The sequence below is a fragment of the Pinus tabuliformis genome, chromosome 7 (assembly GCF_031772625.1).
Source record: "Pinus tabuliformis cultivar Carrire ecotype Pingquan chromosome 7, CPIR1, whole genome shotgun sequence".
Classification (NCBI taxonomy): domain Eukaryota; kingdom Viridiplantae; phylum Streptophyta; class Pinopsida; order Pinales; family Pinaceae; genus Pinus; species Pinus tabuliformis.
The window spans coordinates 678,540,053-678,564,649 of record NC_142293.1 but is presented as its reverse complement, the minus strand read 5'-3'; positions in this window follow the sequence as shown (position 1 = coordinate 678,564,649).

The window sequence follows — 24,597 nt, the reverse complement described above, 5'->3', positions numbered from 1 at the left end:
CAACCTTGCATTAGATTTCATAAAGGTTTCACATTATTCTACAAGTTTTCCCATGCTTGAAATAGGCAACTAGCTCATGAAATTCTGTTTTCTTTAGTTGTTTGAAAATATTTCTTGTTTAACATGATTCATGGAAAAATGTCAGTGATTGATGTTGTGCAGGAGTTTCAATAGTGCAGAGGGATTTCATGACCACCCCATCCTAACCTCATCCATCCACGATTATCACTTTTTCTACTAAGTCCTTCACAAAATTCAACATTCCATAAGAATACTTCTCCAAGCTTGTTGAGCAAATCCAACCATCTCCCAAACTCCTTTTTTAGCTCTGAAGGAGTCCTAACCACTCCCTTGCCTCATTTCTCCCACCATTCACCTTCCCTAAGCCCTACACCACCTTCCAAATCCCTCCTCTTTCGCTTGGTTGTATCTTGTAGGAATACAGGGGATCCTGTAGGAGCATTAGGACATCCTGTAGGTTGACCTATAGTGGCATGTTTTGAGGTTGAATTGTGGAAAAAGCACCTAGGAAGATAGGATAAGACCCCTACTTTCCTCCCAAGCCATATGACCATTCACCATCATCCCTAAGCTACCTACCACATCACCAAGAGAAGTTAGCATTCACATTTTCACACAAAAAAAAGGCAAAAAGGAAAAAGAGTTATTGTGTTCATTTGCAGGCCCAGTAGTAGAATGTTTGTATGTTTCAAATTGCATGCCTAGGATAGTAGGATTACACACATGTTAACTTAGCATTCTTTTGAAGAAAATCCTCTTAGCAGTTAGTTAGATGAATGGTGTGTTTAAGCATTTGATTTCAGCCTTTTCCTTGCTACAGTAGACAAGATCTCATTTAGTGTAAATTTCCCTTTTTCTCATTGGTAATCAAGCTTCTTCTAAATCAATAAAAGGTTGGTTTGAGAAACCATAGTGGTCTATCACCAACTTAGTAGTGACAAAGAGCAGACCCATCGCATCTACTTGTGTATACAACACTGTCACCTCCAAGTTTGTACGAACCCCGAGTTGATAAAGTAAAGCTAGTAGCCCTAGGATTTGCAACATTCTTGCTGCAATACTGGTGCTCATCAGCTTTTATTAACTGGAAAACATGATTACATGGTTTTCTGTGTTAGCCTTCCACTACAAAATGTTGTAACAAACCCACTCAAAAGTTGACTATAATTCAAATTTCTCTTGTAGAAATTCCGTCAAACACTTTGCCAACACTTAGGTTACGATTCTAACAAAAATGACACTTATAAAATAACATTCACTCAACAAATTCAATTCTAATTTTTATGAATAGCAACACAGATGAAAAATTGGTAAAGAGTGCAACTAGGGGCTAATTCCCCTTCCTAGAAGCTTGCTATTGATAATATATATATATATATATATATAATAAAATCATAAATAATGAATGATTAAATAATAATTAGTGTTGAAAAGTGATGTCTCCAAGGACATTACCATTCGTGAATGGGTACCTACCTAGGTATATAATTGGGACCCTCAATTGTAATCAAGTTATCTCATATCTTCTTGTACGTATTGTTGATGTTCTATCTACAATTACTTTCAACAATGATAAGGCATTGAAATTAATTGTTGCAAGCATAGAACATACAATAAAAATTAACATAGCATCAAATGTTTGGTGGAGAAAAGCCTAAACGAAGTGTTAAATTTTTGGGGTTGTTACAATCTTTACATACAACATATTTAATTGTTTACTCCTACCTAAAGAATGAAAATAACTACATAAATTATGGTTAGTAGTAATTCTTGGTAATATGTTTAATTACCAAAATATAAAAAATACAAAGAATTTCATGAGTTATGGTGGTAAGTAACCACTGGTAAATATGTCTAATTACCAAAATATAAAATATGCATATGCCCTGTAGAAAGACGATATTTGTCAATATGGAATAATGCATATTTGAAAGTCTATGATTCAAGCATATGTCTTTTGAAGTCATTTTTCTAAAATAAGATTGGCTGATACCATCTTTCATAAACCTTAAGTGGCATTGGCAATAAAGAGGTGACAAGATTGAAGAGATTTCAACTTTATATATTGCTTCATTCCTAGCTTGATAAAGGCTTCCATGCATAACATACTATAATGTGAGAACTAAGTTTAAATATCAATGACTTCTCGAATCATTGGAATGAGAGATATGCTTCATCACTACAATCTTGTTTGAAGTATTCTTAGATAATATCTTATCACCATAGGAGAAGCTCTGTGAGAAGTCTAAAGACTTGCATCATAATATTATGATATACCAAAGTGTGATCCTGCATTGACTGGAACAAGAAGTACACTAGATAGATGAATTGGTTCAAATTTTCATTGAGAAGGATGTATTTGAAGTCTCCCTAATTGCTAAAGAGGCTTCAGAGGGAAGATACAATCCTTGCATGAATTGTTGATGTTTATAATTAAGAAGCACATACTGTGAAGCTACCTTTGAGTCTTGAATGCGATCAGTGGGACACATGGTTTAAAATTGAAGGATGTTTTATCTCACCAGTCTCAGAGGGAGTTGTTTGTTGAACCCTAATGGTAATTATAACAAAGGACTTCCCTATGGAAGTGAACTATCAGAAGCATCGAATGTTGATTGGTAATTCTTCATGTTATTGGATCCCCTGATGAGCAGGTTGCTAGGTGGATCCTTTATATTACAACATGCACCTTAAACCATAGAGAGTATGGCCATATGAAATAAATTTGTGTAGAATAGGCACTGAGGCACCTTCATGAATTAGACAAGCTTAGGATTGTGGTCTCCCTGAGTGAGAGGGAGTAAGGTTAGTTAAATATTTTCTTTAACATGATTTTTTATTTGGTATCCTGGATGTACAGGAAACAGAGGATTGCTAAAATCATTGTTGTTATAATGGATAGTTGTAAGACAATGTGTTTTGAAGAAGCTATCTGGTGATTTGTGTGTCATCATCTATATGCTATTGGGAGGAACAATCAGGCTCCCATGGAATGATGGTCAGGTTGTTGATATCATCACAAAGCCTTTGGGAAGGAAAAATACTTAGCCTTTAGAGAACACCATCCCCTATATGGAAGGATCTTGATTGGGCTACACATTGAGATTTGGGAGCTCCTGGGGACCTAGGGTACTTCTTGGAGTTATATGAGCATAGGGCGAGTGGTTCACCTTCCCCTATGGAGTACATACCCCAATAAGTGAAAAACATAGGGTGAGTGGTTTACCTTCCCCTATGGAGTACACTATATGAGAATAGGGTGAGTGGTTCACCTTCCCTTGTGGATACCCCAACATACATCCTACCCTTGCAGTTTGGGACTCTTGGGAAGTACCTCTCATCTGGCCAATGGGTTAGGAAAAGTGGTTAGTGTTAATTAGTACTATCTATGGACGCACCAAGTACTATTGTATTCCCTATGACTAGGATGCATGATGTTCAATAACTTGATCACTAAAGGATCAAACTTGGTAGGGGTTCTATCCCTAGACATGAGGACTTGCCTCTGTCATTTTGGTGAGGATGGCAGGGTCTTGTGACCCACCCTCTTTCAATCCTTTCTTAGTGGACTATGATTTCAATCTTCAACAGAGACGAGACAAGTTGCAGAGATGGCACATGATGGACATGATGGCATAGTAGTGGATGGATGTTGACAGGTGGAATTCCTCCCTAATTGAGAGGGAGTGTTAAAGAGTGCAGCTAGGGGCTAATTCCCCTTCCTAGAAGCTTGTTATGAATAATATATATCTATATATCTATATCTATCTATCTATATATATATATATATATATATATATATATAGAGAGAGAGAGAGAGAGAGAGAGAGAGAGCTAATAATTAGCATTGAAGTAATTGTTGTGATCATAGAACATACCATAAAAATTAATACAAATTCTAAACTTGTAAATCAACAAATAACTCAACAAACCATGAAATTGTGTTAAGAAATTCTTGGACAAAAGTCCCTAGCAAAACCCTGAAGGTTAAAATAGTTTGGGAGAGGGAGGATTTTTATTATTATGCTTCAACAATCAAAGTTTACACAATAGAATTAAATCAACAATGAAATTACAAAATTATCTTGATTTTCGAGCCACAAAACAACCCCCAAATAAGGTGTATGACCTACCTCAAATTGCATGCACTATATTGTCCAAATTGTACATCATGTACGGAATATACATCCACATAATCAGTGCCAAAACTACCATGGAAAGTGTGTTTGTTGTATGGTACAACACTCCCTTAGAAATTTGTGCCCCTTCTCTCCCTCGATTTTCATGCCTCTTGAAGGTTGTACATACTACGTTTTCTTTTCTATATGCTATGCAATTAATCTCAAACTCTCTTGGGATTCACGCCAACACTCTTGTCTTGAAATTCATACCACTTAAATTCTATACTCAACAACTCCTCCTCCTTCCTTTAGCTTGACCTTCTCCCTTCACATAAGTATCCCACTTAACAAAAGAATATAACTTCTCCTTGGGATTCATGCCATTATAAAGACAAGAGAGGGTTCCATTTGACCTTCCACCTAGCCTGTAAGATCAACGGATAAAATTTAATCTTGGATGCTCTTGATCAATTGGTTGTGTTTTAATTTCTCATTTACATTAATAAAATGCACTTTTTTCATTAAATTAATATCAGATAGAGTTAAATTAAATCCCAAGTCACATTAGGAAAATTTCCCACATGGTAGCTCCAATCCTATATGGAAATCACTTTTCTTAGCTAATTTCTAACACTCCTTTTTAAATGGGAAAATTTTCTTCACCACTTCCATTTTGTCCTTGAAAACACAATATTTCCCTTCATAAGGAACTTTGTGAGAATGTCTGAAACTTGCTCATCATTGGAAATGTATCCCAACTTCATTATTCCTCTCTGGACATGATCTCATATGAAATGGTATCTGATGTAAATATGTTTGGATTGTTGACTTTTGTAGCTATAGTCGTTCTTCATAATTAATATTTTATCCCTTGATGTATATGTAATAATAAATATAAGACATGTTCTTCAGGTCAAATTCTAAAGAGAAATTTTGAATTTTAGCCTCCAAATATAAGGTTAGATTCAAGTTAGCCCTAGTGAAGGGACACACCAATTTTGCCTCCTAGAATCACTATATATATTCCATTAAACTTCCTCCTCTTGGGAAATTGGGATCTCTCATAAGAGAATATTTTCCTGCTCATCTAGATGAAGAATAAAAAGATATATAAAGCCAAATTTCTCTAGCAGTTGACTGAATTTTCTCTCTCTTGTTTGACCTCGCACATGTGGCATCCTTCTACCTTTTGCAGTTTTTCACGTGTGGAATTTTTGGACACTTCTGGATAGAAGTTCTGAGCTTTTTTGGGCACAAGAGAAGGCCAAAAATCATCCCTAGTAGTTCAGACCAGGCCAAGTTTATTGGGAAGCTTTATGACTTGTTAAGAGGGTAGTTTTACCAGGTTTGACTTCGATTATTTTGTTGGTTAATTTGATTGTATTATCGACTGAAATTATTAGATGTATCTCTTGTTGAATTCAATAATTTCTCTAAGGAAAAATTTGTTGGGTTTTTCCCCCATGTGGGTTTTCCTAGGGTAAATATTTGTCTCTTTGGTTGTCTCTTTATGATCCTACTATCATAAATGTTATTGTTGATGTCTTTTGTATAATTTCTTAATGATGAATAAATATATGAAAAACATTAAATCATTAGAAGTAATTATTAGTTTAGAATACCTATGAAAAATCAACATGGTATCATAGCAATGGTATGAGAGCAGCCTTGAAGAAAAGTTATCTTGTTCCTCTAAGATTTGTTCTAGCCTTAGAAATCCTAGTCTAGTTTTGAGAAGGATTATATCCCAAACGAGGCCAAGACCTGTCTCTTTGTTTGTGCCCTAGAAAAAAGGTTGGAAAAACCTACCTTTGTGAACAAATCTGAGACCACAAATCTAAATTTTGTTAAAAGGTTGAATCTTACGACGGGATCAAATGGCCTCACTCCATCCTTTACAGGCTAAAAAAGTGACAGGACTGGCTGCAGGAATCCAAGAGACCTCGGGAGGGTTGAAGAATCTTAGACTAGGTCGCAAGCCTAGTAGAATCTGAAAGGAGGCCAAAATTAAGTCAAAGTTGACTGCCAAAAGTTCTAGAGACTTATTTGAGATTATCTCTAGAAGACTTATTTGAGATCGTAATCCTCTTGGATAGAACTAGTTATCTCAGAAAGACTAAGATGCCTCAGAAGACTAAACAAAAGTTACTGATGATCTTTGCAAAATAAAGTTTACCTCTCAAGATTGAGATTCATTGTTTAAGCAAAATTCTATGTCAATTCATACTTCAAGGTTACATATCTCAGTCCAATCCAATAGAAGCTCTAGGATAAAGACCAAGGTTATTTGAGAAGGTACAAAAAGTGCCACGGGTTTGCTACAGTAAGGCCAAAAGACCTCAAATGAAAGATGCAAAGACCTATGCTCAAGAGGTGATCCAACGTAGTACGAGATGCCTCAACTAGTGATGAAGCCAACACAGGTGACTTTAGTTCAAGAATATACTAAAATCTACTTTCATTGCAACATCAAAGGAGTGTGCCAATATTTGAAAATGTTTCCTTACAAAATATATGCAGCGACCTTTGAAGAAACTATTAAGGACAAAGAGTCCCTTAATCTACTTGTGCAAAACAATTTTCGTGATGAGATTCACGAATAATAAATGACTATCAACAATGCTTGTGCAACTATAAAGAAAATGTTAGATACATCTATTGGTTTGTAGCATGTAAGCCATCACTACTAATTATTGACACAATTTTTTACGCTTATTTGTCGTTCTTGCTACGATGTTTCATAAGTATAACGAAAAAAGGATATTTCACGAAATGCCATTTCTGGCGTCATCGTACTTGCAACCCCTTCTTGTTCTTCAGAATTTTGATAATAATAGTCATCGTAGCACTGACAAATGTTCGTTAGAAACACTTGTTAGAATTTCCCATGGTTGCAACATTGCTTCCATCGGAAGTGGTGATGCTAGACGGATGGGAACATCATTTTTTTTTAAAGGATATTGTGAAGAACCTACCCTGGTTGCAATATTGTTGTTGTCGTAAGTGGCATCTCAAGACTGACACGTCTGAGATTTTTTTAAGGAATATTGTGTCAAATCCATCATTGTTGCAACATTGGTGCTCATCGGAAGTGGTGTCGCAAGACTGACGGGCTCACCAATTTTTTATAAGATATTGGGATGAACTCACTATTGTTGCGACGTTGCTGCCGTAAGAAGTGGCATCACAGGATCGAAATTCTCGCAATTTCTTTTTTTTCATATATTGCGACAAACTCGCCAAGGTTGCAACATTGTTGCTGTCGGAAGTGGCGTCGAAACACTGAAACGCTTGCCAATTTTAAAAAAAAAATGTGAGAAATTAAAAAATAAAATAAAAAGTGTGCAAGTTGAGTCCCAATTGCTACCTATTAGAACAATCTAGCAAAATGAATGCTTTTACGACAGGTTAACACGACCGATATTTAATCGAGGAGCACCCGTCATAGAGTGGTATGATGGAAACCCCTAATATGAGGATCTATGGCTATTGTTTAATACATCAAGTATCCCTGGATTTCCAAAAATCATCAAAGGCACCCATCATAAGTAGTCCACATCACCTTTGTGATGTCATAAAACTATTTGTTTCTCCCACTTATTTCACGGAGGTTAAATGGCTTTTTTTCTGTTTTTTTCTTGCTTTATCCTTTGGTCCATAAATTCATGGCAGCCAGCATCTGAGTCAAGTATTACTAGGCCCACATCAACATTTAGTTCTACGTCCTCATCTACTTGTTGGGTAATTCATCATCATTCATTCCTTGAATTTTATCTTTTTGTTAAATCGTAATCATGAAGAAAGCTTAGAAACTTGCTCAAAACCCTGCAACCATTCCATGACCATCTAGTCCTACTCCATTAATGGGTGAGAAGCCAAGATTGATGACCCTCATTGCTTGTTTGACCTCATGGAAAATTTGTAGGATGCCCTTGATCATTTCAACGAATCTAATGACCTCCTTTGTTTTTTCCAATCGTTATGGTTGCGACGTCGCTGCCTTAAGAAGTGGCATCACAAGATCGACATTCACAATTTTTTTTTTAAAAGATATTGTGACAAACTCACCAAGGTTGTGACATTGTTTCTGTCGGAAGTGGCATTGAAAGACTAAAACACTTGCCAATTTAAAAAAATAAAATTGAGAGATTAAAAAAATAAAAAGTGTGCAAGTTGAGACCCAATCACGACCTATTAGAAAATTCTAGTGAAAAGAATGATTTTACGACAGTTTAACACGACTGATATTTAATCGAGGAACACCTCTCATAGAGTGGTATGATGGAAACCACTAACATGAGGATCTATGGCTATTGTTTAATACATCAAGTACCCTTGCATTTCCACAAATCATTAAAAGGCACCCGTCGTAAGCAGTCCACGTCACCCTTTTGACGTCATAAAACTATTTGTTCCTCCCACCTATTTCACAGAGGTTAAATGGTGTTTTTTTTTCCCCTGCTTTATCCTTTGGTCCATAAATTCATAGCAGTGAACGTCTGAGTCAAGTACTACTAGGCCCGCATCAACATCTAGTTCCACGTCCTCATCTACTTGTTGGGTAATTCATCATCATTCATTCTTTGATTTTTATCTTTTTGTTAAATCATAAACATGAAGAAATCTTAGAAACCTGCTCAAAACCCTGCAACCATTCCATGACCATATAGCCCTACAGTTCCATTAATGGACTAAGAAGCCAATATCGATGACCCTCGTTGCCTGTTTGACCTCATGGAAAAATTTTAGGACACACTTGTTCATTTCAACGAATCTAATGACCTCCTTTTTTTTCCAATCGGGTATTTACTAAATCATTGTGCTAATTGTCTACGATTTCCCAGAGTTTGTAAGTTGGATTATGTCTTCTCTTGTTCCTCAAAGAAATTTCATTATGTCCTCTTCTGGAGAAAACATTCTTGAAGTTACGCTAGAGTTGATATAGGAGGCCTTTAAGTTTCGTACAGTTGAAAAACCAAAAAAGATCTCGGATGATATGTTGGCCCTTAAATACAAATCCATTTCTAAATCTTATAAATAGATTTTTTTTAGATTCATTGTACCATCAAACTCTTAGATTCCTCCATTTGCAGCAAATTACCCCATAGATCTATTTTTCGAGACTAAAAAACAAGCCTTAACAATGATTTTGTTCCTTCTTGGGGAGCCTTATGATGTCGAGATAGTCACTGAAAAAACATTAGGATTATTAAGCTTAATGTTACATCCTGATGTTGTTTTAAATATTCCCTCTTACCTAGCTAAGTCCATCAATATTCAATTCCAGAATTTTCATATGACTGGCTATTTCAGATATCCATCCATTTTGGTCCATTTGTTTCTATATGTACATGCAGATAAATTTAACCATCTAAGCTTGAACATGATGGATTCAAATAGTCAAATGAGGTCAGTGGTTGAATGGACCCATGTCATCAGATGGAAAGAGAACAATAAGGGATTTTCTCAATATTTGTCATCTTTTATGGCTATTGTATATTTTGTTTTGAACAATCAACAACCTCCAAGGATTTTTCCTGAGGAAAAGGAACTTCTGCAACTCAGTACTAATCTGAGAGTGGGAGATTGGTATGTATTTGAGGACTACACAGAAATAAGAATCTATGGAGATGAGGTACATCCATATCGCTTGCCAACATTCTTTCCTATGAGAGTATTTTCTATGGAATTTATAAGACAAAGTCTAAATGCAAACCAAAATCATTTTTTTCATGGGTTCAAAGGATACATTTTTAAATTGGAGAGTGATGTAGAACTGTTCATTGTAAATACTAGGAATGCTCTTACACAAATTTAAGATATGTTAATAATGTTTAATTTTTAAGAAAGGGGGAAAATGGAAATATGGTCAACATCATATAATTTTGGATAGAAGAGTTGATGTTGGTTTAACCCCTTATTCACATGACAACAAACTAGAGTTGGAAAATATGGAAAATTAAGAAACTTGGCCAAATTGAAAAGTACAACAAAAGATGGATATTGAAACCCCCTCTGTAAGGGAGAATAATTTGAAGAGGAATTCTCCTAAGAAGATAGACATTGACATGGAAGATTCACAGTCACAGAAGAAAGCTAAAGTTCAAGGAGAAGAAGAAGAAGATGTGCAAATTAAGTTGATAGAAGTGCCCTTTAAATAACCTAGTTTCCAAATGCAATTGGAGAATCTAGAGTACACAAATTCTTCCTCTACTTGTACTGATCTTACATAACTTTCAAATGATAAGGATCCATCTCAAATAGATGTTGTAACACCCTCCTCCCACATCTACCCAAGTAACCATATAACTGGGGTAAACATGCGACGAGAGGCTACTATGATTAGATTCAACCTCCTATCTAACCTTAAGGAAATGGAATCGATGGAAACACAACATACAAACCTTCCACATCAACTACAGGACCCCTGGGGACCATCCAAACACTTCAGGAAACTTGCCCCTGGGTCCCACTAAAGTTTTTTATCAATTGACCTCTAGAATCTCTCATGACACAAGCCTGCCAACGTCAAGGAGGCTTTGGATGCTCTCATGCTATAGGCATGCTAGCGTCTAGGGACTATTTTGTCTAGATTTGTGCCAGCGTCCCCAGGATTTGAGCCTCTTTTTAGGCCTAGATCCCAGGTCACTGCCCATAATGGAATGACATCTTCAGAATAGTAAAATAACAAGGAAACAATGATGCAAAAGAAATTAGTTGAACAAGCTCTTAACTAGATCCCTACTAGCCATGAAAGGAATTTTGTCAAATATATCACAAATATGTAATCTACATGTGTAAACAACATATTTAAGCATAGGGATCTCATACTTATCTTAGAATCACTAATAACCATTTTTCCCTCATGTCATTTAATTCTTTATCATCTATTAGGTCATAGATACATTGTCCATTCATTTACAAGTAAAAACATGATGAGAGCCATACATAGTTGTTGTCATAAAACATATAAATAACCAACATAGTAACAACAGAAATACCATAAATACATCATCCATAGAATCCACATATAAACCAAGGGAATGAATTTCTCATTAATGAATGTAGAAACCAACCGGGGATGGGACTACCACATTCCACCAAACCATAGATTGGCTGAGCCAAATATCTCTTCAACCAATCACCCTCGTGCCATATTCCAAGCATGAATGTGGGACTCATAACAAACTGAAAAGAAACAAACAAGCATGGATACTACCATAGATATCCACCTACACCGTGAGGAATTTGAGTGCCTCTTAGTCTCTCAAGCTTTACTATAATCCACAGTCCGATCCAAGGATCACTAGGCCCTACACCGAGACCCACTCTCCAGGCTTTAACGTACATCATATCCTGTGACTACTAGGCCCAACGAAGAGAAATACATGTCTTGGTTTTACCGTATATCCTGTCATTCACCGACAAGGATTCCTAGGCCCATCGAGGCATGCAATCTTGGATTTACTGCAACCCACAATTTGGCTATGGGGTTACTAGGCCAGTGGCTTTACTGTGATCCACAGTACAGTTCAAGGACCACTAGGCCATGTGTTTGTCGTTTCGAAGATCCACCCCAATGATATTTGAATCGATCCAGAAATCCAACTCAACTGAAGTATGAGAACCCATATCATCAAGGCTATCAAGAAATGTCAAGGCTAGGCTAAAAAAATTTGTCACACCTGGTAAAAATCATGGCATAACAAAAAAATAACTACATGCAATACCATGCATGCCAAATCTAACAAGGAAAATACACATGCAAATAGATACTTGCAAAGTATCCTATTGTAGTTGCTTGATCCTGCTTTTCCTTGCTTGATCTTTGCTTCCTCTTTCCTTCTTTTCCTTTCTTAATCCAATGCCAAAGTGCTCCAAGAGTGAGAGAGAGAAAGATATAATGAGAGAGATCCAAAAATTAATTGACAAAAGGTTAACAAATGATCCTCAAAAGCCTTTTTATTAATGAGGCCTCTATTTTCTTCATTTTCCATTATTTTCCTTCAATTTCCTCCTCACATGCAACCTGTGACCTTTCACCTCCCTTTTCTCATAAATTCCATTATTTTCATAAACAAATGTGCCAAAAATTCCATTTTTCCTTTCCAAAGCCTTAGCCATTTCCTTTACCAATTTCCTTAGCCATAATAAACCAAATGAAAACCCCCTAGGGTGTCTTGCCCAACATTCAACTTGGAGTAAGTGTCCCATCAACTGTGGTTATCATATTTAACTTTATTACATGGAATTTTCACCAGGGTTGTTATAGAACCCTCCCCCTTGGGGGACATCGTCATCTGTGTTCAATCACACATATACCTCAACAAAACCCATGGAAAGAAGACATACTACTCATGGAGCTTTATAACATAGCTCGATGTAATATTTACAATGATCACCCTGTTAAATGTCAACCCACATGACAACATAACAACATGATAACGTAATAACATGATAACATAACAACTTGATAAAATGACACCCATACCGCTTATTGGAGATTTATAACATAGCTCATGGCGGAATTTACATCCATATATATATATATATATATATATGTACATATACCAAAACATCATCAAAACATGTACCAAAACATATACCAAAGACATGTACCAAAACACCACACCGAAATTGCTTTGCCTCAACCGGCAAACAAGGAAGAATGTATAGCCCACATCTGATCCACCATCTCCCATGTAGCTTCATTGAGACCAAAGTGCATCCAATGCACTTTAACTTGCTCGATTGCTCGGTTCCAGAGCATGAGCACCTTTTTATGCAATATACACTAAGGCTCCAACTAGAATTCTTCATCTGGTTCCACCTACAATAAAAACCAGTCAATCACATGATCAACATCTTTAACATACTTCTTAGGCAATGACACATGGAAAAAATCATGGACTTTCACTGTCATAGGCAGTGCAATTCGATAGGCTATTGGACCAATCCTCTCAATAATATTGAAGGGTCCACAAAAGTGTGGTGCTATCTTAGCACATGATCCAATCCGAAAGGAGCTCTTCTTTGGTTTGATGTGAAGTACACTTGTTCCCCAACCTAGAACTCCTTGAAAAACCTGTTTTGATCTACATATTTCTTCTGCCTATCTTGTGTTGCCTTTAGATTCTTCTTTATAACCTGCATCTCTTGTTCCATGTCCACCAACATGTTTGGTCCAATCAACACCCTGTTAACTGGATCACTCCAATTGATGGGAGTATTGCAACTCCGCCCATACAATGCCTTGAAAGGACTCATCCTCAATGAATCCTGATAACCATTGTTGTATGCAAACTCAACCAAGGGAAGATACTCCTCCCACTTCCGTTGCTGATGCATCACATACATCCTCAACATGTCCTCCAATATCTTGTTGACCCTATCTATCTATCCATTAGTATGCGGATGATAAGCTATACTGAAGGGAAACTATGTGTCCAAACCTGCAAACAACGCCTTCAAAAACTTGGAAGCAAACTTTGCATCCATGTCTAACAAAATCTTCTTTGCAAAACCATGCAACATGACCACATCTCTGATGAATACCTATGCTAGATTGCTAGCTGAGAATGTAGACTTCACTGGGATGAAGTGTGAAACCTTTGTCAACCTATCTACAACAACCATGATGAAATCACACTGTCTCACCATCCTCGGCAACCCTAGGATGAATTCCATGGAAATGACCTTCCATTTCCATTCTGGAATTGCAATCGACTGTAGAAGTACACTTGGATGTTTACACTTTGTCTTTACACGCTGAAAATTAAAACACCTAACCGCAAAATCTACTACATCCTCTTCAGGTTCAACCAATAATAAAATGTCTTCAATGTTGTCAGTGTCTTCTGATAACCTGGGTGACCCAAATATGGTTTTGCATGAAACTCTCTCAATATCACCTTCTTGAAATCACTGTTGTCTAGCACATATATCCTATATCTGAATCTAATGAGTCCATTTAATGTATGGAAATAGTCCACATCTTGTGCACCTGCACCTATATTTTTGCCACTACCTATACAGGTACCTGTACCACTACCTGTACCAGCACATGTACTTGTACTAGTACCCTGCTACAACATGTGCATAATCTCCATATATATGACATCCTACTTACCTTCTTGCAATATCCTATCCTGTAAGTCTGTCCCATAGGAGCTCATAGTTGATAAGCGATTTACCTGTATCCACCTGCTGAGAGCATATGTCACCCTGTTCTCTTTTCCTTTGATTACCTGATCTCGAAATCAAACTCACTTATCGTGGCCAAACACATAGCCTTCCTGACATTCAAATTTAGTTGGTCAAAAAAATACCTCAACCCAATATGATTGCTCATCAGTAAAAACCTTTTGCCAAGAAGACAGTGCCTCAACATATTCAATACATGTATGATCGTTGCTAACACAAGATCATGCATCGGGTATTTCTGATCGTGCTCATTTAGTTTTTGTGACTCATAGCACACCACCTGTCCATCCTTCATAAGGACCCCACCAAGTCCTCTCTTGCAAGCATCTGATACTACAAACTCGTACGAATATTCAATGGAGCATGTGTCAACAACTACTTAAGATGCTCAAAACTGGCCTCACACTCCTCCTTCCATTCAAAATTCTTACATTTCCTCTATAATGATGTGATAGGATAAGAAATCTATGAGAATTTCTCGATGAACCTCCTATAATAGCTTGCCAACCCCATGAAAGACCTCACTTCTGTTGAGAAATGACAACAAGAAATTCAAGTTTAATTTTTCCTTGAATTAAACTGAGAATTAAAATCGAATTCTATTCTCATAGAAACTTGTAAATAGTAAATTAAGTTTAATTAACTTAATTAGCTTAGTAAATTTGAGTTGGAAGTCTTTTGGAAGTCATGTAAGAGTTATCCCTATGTTTTAGAGGTCCAGTATAAGTTTAAATTGAGTTGGAAATTAGATAACTTAGTTTACTGAGTTAAGTTCAGTTAAATTAGTTCCAAACTATTTGAGGAACTAATAGAGAGTTAACAGTCAGTTGGTGCACTAGTGCATCCACGAGTGTCACTCTAGTTAACTGAAGATTCCCGCATTATAAACTCATGCATGTCGATTCTAAGAAAGACTCGGTTGAGACTAGAGTGAAGGGACAATGTACTATCAGTGGTATTATTTATTGGAGTGTAAATATCATGCATGCATCAGAGATTGATCCTATGTTTGGACTGCACAGTTTTGGAAGCATGAATTCCCTTTAAATACAAATTATTCATCCTAGGAATTACACTAGATATTAGGGGCTTGGAGAGTTGCTGAATACACTAAGGATTTGGCTTGAGCTAGCTTGTGAGCTGTGAGAGTTGAGCATACTTGTGAGGAATTGTTCTAGTGAGAACAAGATTTGTATCTTCACCCATATTTATGATATATGCAATACAAATAGCGGGGTTTTGAGCAATGGCTTTCCCTAGATAAATCTTGTGTTATGTGCCATTGATTTATCTTCTTCTTGTTCATATTGTTTTCATCGATCTATTGGCTTCCATTGGTTGAAAGTAGAAGTAGATTCTTGTCCTATGCTTTAGTACATTGTATGAGCTTGTGAATCTACAGGATTTCTCTACATGGTATCGAAGTTGAGAATAGTATACTAGAGGAGATTTCAAAGTTTTGAATTTTGGGTTACAGGTGAAATTCGAATTTACAATACATACTTCAAGATCGTAAGATGGCATTCTACGGTTTGCGACTCGAGTATGCCTTGGAAGTCATTTCGAATTTTATAGGCTGGAGGGACATAATGGAAGTTGTGCTAGAGGATAATGGCTTGAAGGAATTCGTTGATCAAGAAATTCCTAAGCTAGTAGCATCAGATGCACACAATTTGGCTGAATGGAAGAAGTGTGTGTCGAAGGCCAGGCAGATAATATTTGAGGGAGTTTGAGACTCCCGAGTCTCCATGGAAAGAAAAATCCATATGTTATGTGGAAAACATTGACAGACTTGTATTAGAATAGCAGTGAACAGAGGAAATTGGCACTAAAGGACAAACTTCGAAAAATCAAAATGGAGAAAGGCAAGACTATTCCAAAATACTTGACCAAGTTCACTCAATGTCGTGATGAAATTGGAAGTGTTGGAATCATGATTGTTGAGGATGATATGATGAGTCTTTCTCTTCTAGGACTCCCAAAGAGTTGGCATAGTTATCAGGAATCTACTAATGGATGGGAGAAGCTACCAGATTGGGAACGACTGTGGTCGGATTTGATGCAGGAGGAGATCAGGAGGAACACCAAGGATGGCTCTTCATCAAAGACTGATGATGAAGAAAATTGCGCCTTAGTGATTAAGGTGAAGAAGGGGAAAGGGAAAGCTTCCCATTCCAAATTGGATTATTATCATGGAGGTAAGAAGAAAGACATGAAGAAAGTGAAGTGCTTTCATTTTCATAGGCTGGGCCATTTTGCTACAAATTGTCCACTCAAGAAGTCCAAGAAGATGTCCTCAGGAGGAGCGGCAGGTGATGTTTTGGCCTCTCAATTCGAATTGGAATTTTCCCTCATTGCATGCATGGTGTCATAAATGAAGGGAAGTGTATGCTACTTAGATAGTGGAGTTTCATTCCAAATGACTGACGACAAAGAGTTATTCAGTGACTTGGAGGAGAAAGATCTCCAGATGCATATCGAGATGGGTGATGATGAGAAGTATAGTGTTACTGGATTGGGAACGATTACTTTTCAGAGGGAGAATGGGGCTCCACTCACCTTGAAGAATGTTATGTATGTGCCTGGGCTGAAGAAGAACTTGGTATTCGTTTCCATGCTTGAGGATAGAGGCTATGATGTGATCTTCTCAAAAGGAAAGGCGTTCCTTTGACACATAACCACAAGTCAAGTAAATAAGATAGGGATTCGGGTGAAGAGTCTCTATAAGCTTGAGGTAGAGGATCATGTTGATTTGATCACTAAAGCAGAAAGAGTGCAAAGTTGAGACATTGGCGAGTTGTGGCACAGGAAATTGGGCCACTTGCAACATGGGGCTTTGAAGATATCACAACAGATCTCTATTGGTCTTCCCAAAGGTATGCTTGAGCAAGTTGATACATGCAAGGGGTGTACTTTGGGAAAATACATCAAGTATTCCTTTCACAATAGAGATAGTCGAGTAGAGGCTATTCTAGAGCGAGTTCATTCAGATGTGTGCGGACCTTCTCGACAACATCCACGGCCAAACATAGGTATTATGTTATATTTTTTTATGACTATTCTCGTAAATGTTGATTATTTTTCATGTAGGAAAAGGATCAAACTTTCACAAAGTTTTTTGAGTTTAAAGCAATGGTGGAGAAAGTGTTGGGAAAGAAGGTTAAAGAACTATGGAGTGATAACAATGGTGAGTATGTCTCAAATGAGTTTAATAACTTCTGTACAGTGGAAGGGATTAAACGGAAGTTGATGACACCCCATAACCCTCTGCGTAATGGGGTGGCCGAGAGGAACAACAAAATCATAGTAGGGGCAGCAAGGGTGATGTTGCAGGCCTAACATTACCCTTGTGGGTTGAGGCATTGAACACAACGATTTATGTTTAGAACTGTAGCCCACATCAGATACTTGAGATGAAGACACCAGAGGAGGCTTATTCCGGTAAGAGGCTAGATGTTGGTCACTTAAGGATTTTTGGGTCATTGGTATATTTCCATGCGACCAAAGATGCATGGAAGAAGCTTGAGCCGATAGCAGAGTTGGGGATATTTGTGGGGTACACTGATGCACCTCACAACTACCGAGTGTACTTTCCGACCAACAAGATGATAGTGGTTTGTAGGGATGTCATATTCGATGAGGAGAATTCCATGTGAGTTTCCCTTGAGAGGGGGCTTGAGGTACATGCAGATGAGGAGCTTTTAGATCCTAAGGTTGAGGAGCCTCATATTGATGTGGAGCAACCACATGTAGAGGATCCTGGAGTGGATACATCCACTTAGGCAAAGTATTCCAGAGAGGAAAGAAAGTGCACCAGAGAGGCTGATAGATTGTTGGATGATGCACGAGAGAAGGTGGGAGCACCCACTTCTCAGCGTAGGTAGAGGAGGTCACCTGAGAGGTACACTATATACATGGCTCTTATGGGCGAATGTGTTGTGACAGAGCCATATTCCTTCAAGGAAGCAGTGCAACAGCTGGTTTGGGTTGATGCCATGGTGGATGTGTATGACTCCATAGTTCGTAACAATGTTTGGGATGTGGTCCTGAGACCAAAGGACAAATTAGCGGTGAGCTCCCATTGGATTTACAAGGTAAAGCAAGTTGCAGATGGTAGTGTGGAGAAGCATAAGGCTTTATTTGTGGCCCGTGTATTTTCACAGTAGAGGGGATTGACTATGATGAGACCTTTTCTCCTGTTGCAAGGTACTCGTTAATCAGATCTATATTGGCACTATCAACACATATGGGTTGGAATATACATAAGATGGATGTGAAGACAACCTTCCTTATTGGCATGATTGAGGAAGAGGTGTTCATAGAGCAGCCTAAAGCTTTTGAGACCTTTGACCATGAGTCACATAGTGTTGACTCAAGAGAGCGTTGTATGGGATGAAGCAAGCACCATGTGCTTGGTACACCAGGATAGATATCTACTTCACAGGGTTGGGCTTCACAAAGAGTGAAGTTGATGAAAACCTGTACCACATAGTGGTGGAAGGTAAATTGTTGATCACTGTACTCTATGTTGATGATCTCATGTTGACAGATGATGATCAAATGATCAAGTCTTGAAAGGAGGACCTTGAAAGAGAGTTTGAGATGGAGGACATGGGGCTCATGCATTACTTTCTTGGCATGGAGGTATGGCAGGGAGATGGGGAGTTGTTTGTGTCTCAGGGAAAGTATGACCATGAGATACTAAGGAGATTCCACATTGAGAGCAACAAACCCATGAAGAATCCTCTAGAAGGTAACTAGAGGAAGGAGGATGCTACTTCAGGGGAAGTAGTGGAAACTACTGTTTACAGACAACTTGTGGGTTCACTCATGTATTTGGTGAACACACGACTGGATATGTGCTATGAAGTTAACCAGTTTAGTCAAGCAATGGTTAGGCCTACCAAGCTGTATTGGAAGGTAGAAAATAATGTGTTGAGATACCTCAGGGGCACTTCTCAGTATGGATTATGGTACAGATAGATAGAGGGAGTGAAGTTTGAAGGCTTCACCGATGCAGATTGGGAAGGGAGTCCATCCGACTAGAAGAGCACATTAGGAGGGATATTTAGTATGGGGTTAGCGACAGTTTCTTGGTACAACAGGAAACAAAGATCAGTTGCACTAAGTTCGGCAGAGGAAGAGTACATGGCTGCGAGTTAGGAAACATGTGAGGCCATATGGATGAGGAAAATCTTGGTTGGTTTGTTTGGTCACCAGATGGATCCAACTGCGATTTACTACAATAATTAGAGTTGTATCAAACTCTCTAAAAATCTAGTTTTTCATGATCGATCCAATCATATTGATATCTGATATCATCATCTTAGAGATTGTGTATTTAGGCAAGTTATTTTGTTAGAGTACATTCCCACAGATGAGTAAGATGCAGACATTTTGACATGTCAAGATTTAAATTCGAGTTTCACAAAGACAGGATTGGGGTAGCTGATAATCTCTTTCTTGTTGAGAGGGAGTGTTGAGAAATGGCAACAAGAAATTCCAGTTTAATTTTTCCTTGAATTAAACTAAGAATTAAACTTGAATTCTATTCTCATAGAAACTTGTAAATAGTAAATTAAGTTTAATTCACTTAATTAGCTTAGGAAATTCGAGTTGGAAGTCTTTTAGAAGTCATGTAAGAATTCTCCCTAAGTTTTAGGGGTCTGGTATGAGTTTAAATTGAGTTGGAAATTAGATCACTTAGTTTACTAAGTTAAGTGAAATTAAATTAGTTCCAAACTATTTGAGGAACTAATATAGAGTTAACAATCAGTTGGTGCACTAGTGCATCCACAAGTGTCATTATAGTTAACTGAAGGTTCCCTCATCAGAAACTCATGCATGTCAATGATGAGAAAGACCTAGTTGAGATTAGAGTGCATGGATAGTGTACTATCAGTGGTATTATTTATTGGAGTGTAAAGATCATGCATACATTAGAGATTGATCCTATGTTTGGATTGCACAGTTTTGGAATCATGAATTCCCTTTAAATATGGGCTATTCATCCTAGGAATTACGCAAGAGATTAGGGGCTTGGAGAGTTGCTGAATAGGCTAAGGATTTGGCTTGGGCTAGCTTGTGAGTTGTGAGGGTTGAGCATACTTGTGCAGAATTGTTCTAGTGAGAACAAGCTTTGTATCTTCACTCATATTTCTGATATATGAAATACAAATAGCAGGGTTTTGAGAAGTGGCTTCCCCATAAACATCTTGTGTTATGTGCCATTGATTTATCTTCTTCATTTTCATATCATTTTCATCGATCTATTAGCTTCTTGCTGGTTGAAAGTAGAAGTGGATTCTTGTCCTGTGCTTTAGTACATTGCATGAGCTTGTGAATCTACAGGAATTTTCTACAACATATTCTACATTCTTGGGAGCTACCCACTCCATGATGGCCCTTATCTTTTCTGGATCTACTGCAATTCCCTCCTTGGAAACAACATGTCCCAAGTAGTGTACCTCATTCTGAAGTAAACTGCACTTGCTGAGCTTAACATACAACTGATGCTCTCTCAACAACCTCAGCACTGTTGGTAAATGATCAACATGCCCTTCCTCTTTTTTAGAATACCAATATATCATCAATGAACATAATAACAAAATTATCCAAATACAGATGCAACACACTATTAATCAAGCACATAAATGTATCTAGAGTGTTATTCAAACCGAATGGAACTACAACAAACTCATAATTCCCATACCTAGTTTGGAAAGTTGTCTTGTAAATGTCCTCCTCTTTGATGCATACCTAGTGGTATCCTGACCTAAAGTCAATCTTAGAGAACACTACTTCTCCCTTCAGTTGATTAAACATATCATCAATCCTCAGTAATGGATACTTATTTTTGATGGTCACTTTGTTAAACTGCATGTAATCAATGCACTACATGAGAGTACTATCTTTCTTCTTCACAAACAATACTAGTGTGCCTCAAGGTGATACACTTGGCCTAGTGTATCCCTTGTCCAACATTTCCTTTAACTGAAACTTCAAATCAACCAACTCTGGTGTGGTCATCCTGTAAGGTGCCTTTGATGTTGGAGCTACCCCTGGCACTAACTCAATAGAAAATTCTACCTCCCTGTGAGGTGGAAAATCTGAGATGTCCTCAGGAAATACATCCTTGAACTATTGTAGAACTAGGTACCTTCTCAACACATATGCATCCTCAACTTCCTTACCCTTGTCACTAGAAATGTGCACTGCAAATAACATACACCCTTTCCTGCGACTACGCTTTGCCTGCATAGCTGTCACCATCCTAATTGATGTGGATTTCTTCTTACCCTGTAAGACTCTTGGTTCCCCATTGTCATCAACACACTTAATGGCTTTGTCATAACAATCCACTTTGGTCCTATGAAGATACAACCAATCCATGCCCAAAAACATATTGTATGATCCCAATGGTAATACATTCAGATGTGCTACGGTAGGCATACCATTCAAATCAAATGCACAAGCTCTTACCCAATGATGAAATCACTTCTTTACTAACCAATATTTTGCATGCAATTCCCTACTCAAACCACACTTATCCACCAAGTTAGGACTAAAATAGCCATAATTAGATCTAGGGTCAATCAAAATAGAAATAACTTGATCACAAAGCTTACCATCCATCTCAATGATAGATGCCTGGTGCTTTGCCTATCTATTGTCCACAGCTACATAAATACGAGGAATACTCTGCCCCACATCCCCAATAGTTTGTGCCTCCTGTGCACTATATATATTAGGCCTACCACCTTAATTTTGTAGACAATCTCTCCTAAGGTGTTCCTCACCACATGTCCAACACTCCAACCATCCAATATCATTACCTTTGTGTTGCTGCTGTGATCCATGTCCCTGTCTAGCTACATTAAACTTCTTTTGAGGTGCCACATTTTCTTTCTCCCCTGCATTTTGAGGCCTTGCTCTCTTAGGTTGTCATTTACCTTTACCTTTGTATTTCCCTTTCCATCTTGGTTAAGATTCATTCTTACACTTTGATTGTTCATAGCAATGCTTCAATTTCCAAACAATTTCCTCAAGTGACTGAGGCTCATCATACTCAATCTGATCTCTAAATGTTAATGGAAAACCATTAACAAATTTCTAAACTTTAGCCTTCTCATATGTAAGATACATTACATACCCCAATAACTCTAGAAACTTGGCCGTGTACTCTTCATCTGTCATTGACCCCATCTTTAAGTCATATAATTATTTGGCCTTACTTTCGTAGTACCGTTATGTCAAGTATTTCTTCATGAAAAGCCTCGTGAACTTATGCCAACTCAAGTCATCATTCCTAATGTCTTTGACCTGCTTCACGTCTTCCCACTAAATGTCTGATTTACCTTTCAAGCTAAAGATATTGATTTTGGCCTTCATCTTATTTGTGTACTCATGCAACTCGAATAATTTGTTCATCCCAAGTATCCAAGCCTTTTCATCTTCCGGCTTCTTCACATATCCATCAAAAGTAGGTGGCTTTTCTTTCTTAAGTTCATCTGGAAAGTATCCCCTATCACTCCTCCTATAAGGATGATAACAATGACGATCATGATACCTGTCAAAACCAGAACTAGAATAGTACATGTACTCATCACCCCTGCTATTTCAAGTGTCCAACAACCTGCCATTCCTCACCATTTCATCTCTATTCGACTTGTGTCTATAAGGAGACCTACTCCCATATGCCCAATTAGTTATGTCCTCCAATCCATGGCTGATTCGAAGTGGCCCTTGTTGCTGTAGTTCTGACAAACTTTGAAGGAGTATTTCATTAACCTCTGCTCATTTCTCTTATGCATGTATGATCCTATCATTGTTTTCCTTACAACTCCTTATCTCTTCCTTCAAGCTTCTTAATGTGTCTACCAAATCATAAGAGTGCCCACGCTGCTCATCCGATTCATAGGGAGATTCTTTGTAGTCTACCATCTTGCTAGCCATTTGATCTCTTTCCTGCAAGGCATACTATGTTATATAAACCAAATCATAATAAACCAACGTACCTTAGTATAATTTGGGGAGGATACCTCATCTGCAAGATCATCCAAATTAGCGTGATACATGTATAACATAATCATAACAACATATATAAATATACAAATAAGTGCATCAACACATAAACATCATTCTAGCTAGAATCCAATCATCAATGCATGACCATATCGACTACACATAACATGACCTCATGAATGACAACAACCATTACGCCATTGTACACATGGCCACATGCAATCATCAACATGCATAAGCAATGGGCAATCAACCACACACACGCATGAATGCATATAATCAAGAATAAACGAACAATAGTTGTAACCAAACTTGCAAGAATGATACACGTAATCAAGCATAAAAGAATGTAACCAAACATACAAGAATGTAACCAAACATGAAAAATGATACATGTAAGCGACATATAATAACATGTAACCAGTCATTAACTCATGACGATGCACTCCATAATGACAACATCAAATTCCACATACGACATCACTACAACCTTGATCAACATCGTGCAAATGCAACAAGCGCATGGAATGAAAGCATAAGAGATACACATGCAACTGACATGCATTTATGGCCAACACACAACCCATCTAGTTTTAGGGGTGAACCATGCTCTGGTACCATTCTATAACACCCTCCTCCCACATCTACCCAAGTAATTGGCCAACCAGGGTAAACATGCGATGAGAGGCTACTATGATTAGATTTGACCTCCTATGTGACCTTAAGGAAATGGAATCAATGAAAATAAAACATACATACCTTCCACTTCAACTACTTGACCCCTGGGAACCATCCCAACACTTCAGGAAGCTTTCCCCTGGGTCCCACTGAAGTTTTTTATCACTTGACCTCTGGACGCTCTCATGACATAGGTCTGCCAACATCAAGGAGGCTCTAGACGCTCTCATACTATAGGCATGCCAGCGTATAGGGACTATTTTGTCTAGTTTTGTGCCATCGTCCTCGGGATTTGAGCCACTTTTGCAGGCCCAGGGCTCAGATCGCTGCCCAAAATGGAATGAAATCTCTAGAACAGTAAAATAACTAGAAAACAATGATGCAAAAGAAATTAGTTGAACAAGCCCTTAACCAGACCCCTACTAGCCATGACATACATTTCATCAAACACATCACAAATATGTAATCTACAGGTGTGAACAACAAATTTAAGCATATGGGTCTAATACTTATTGTAGAATCTCTAAGAACCATTGTTCCCTCATGTCAT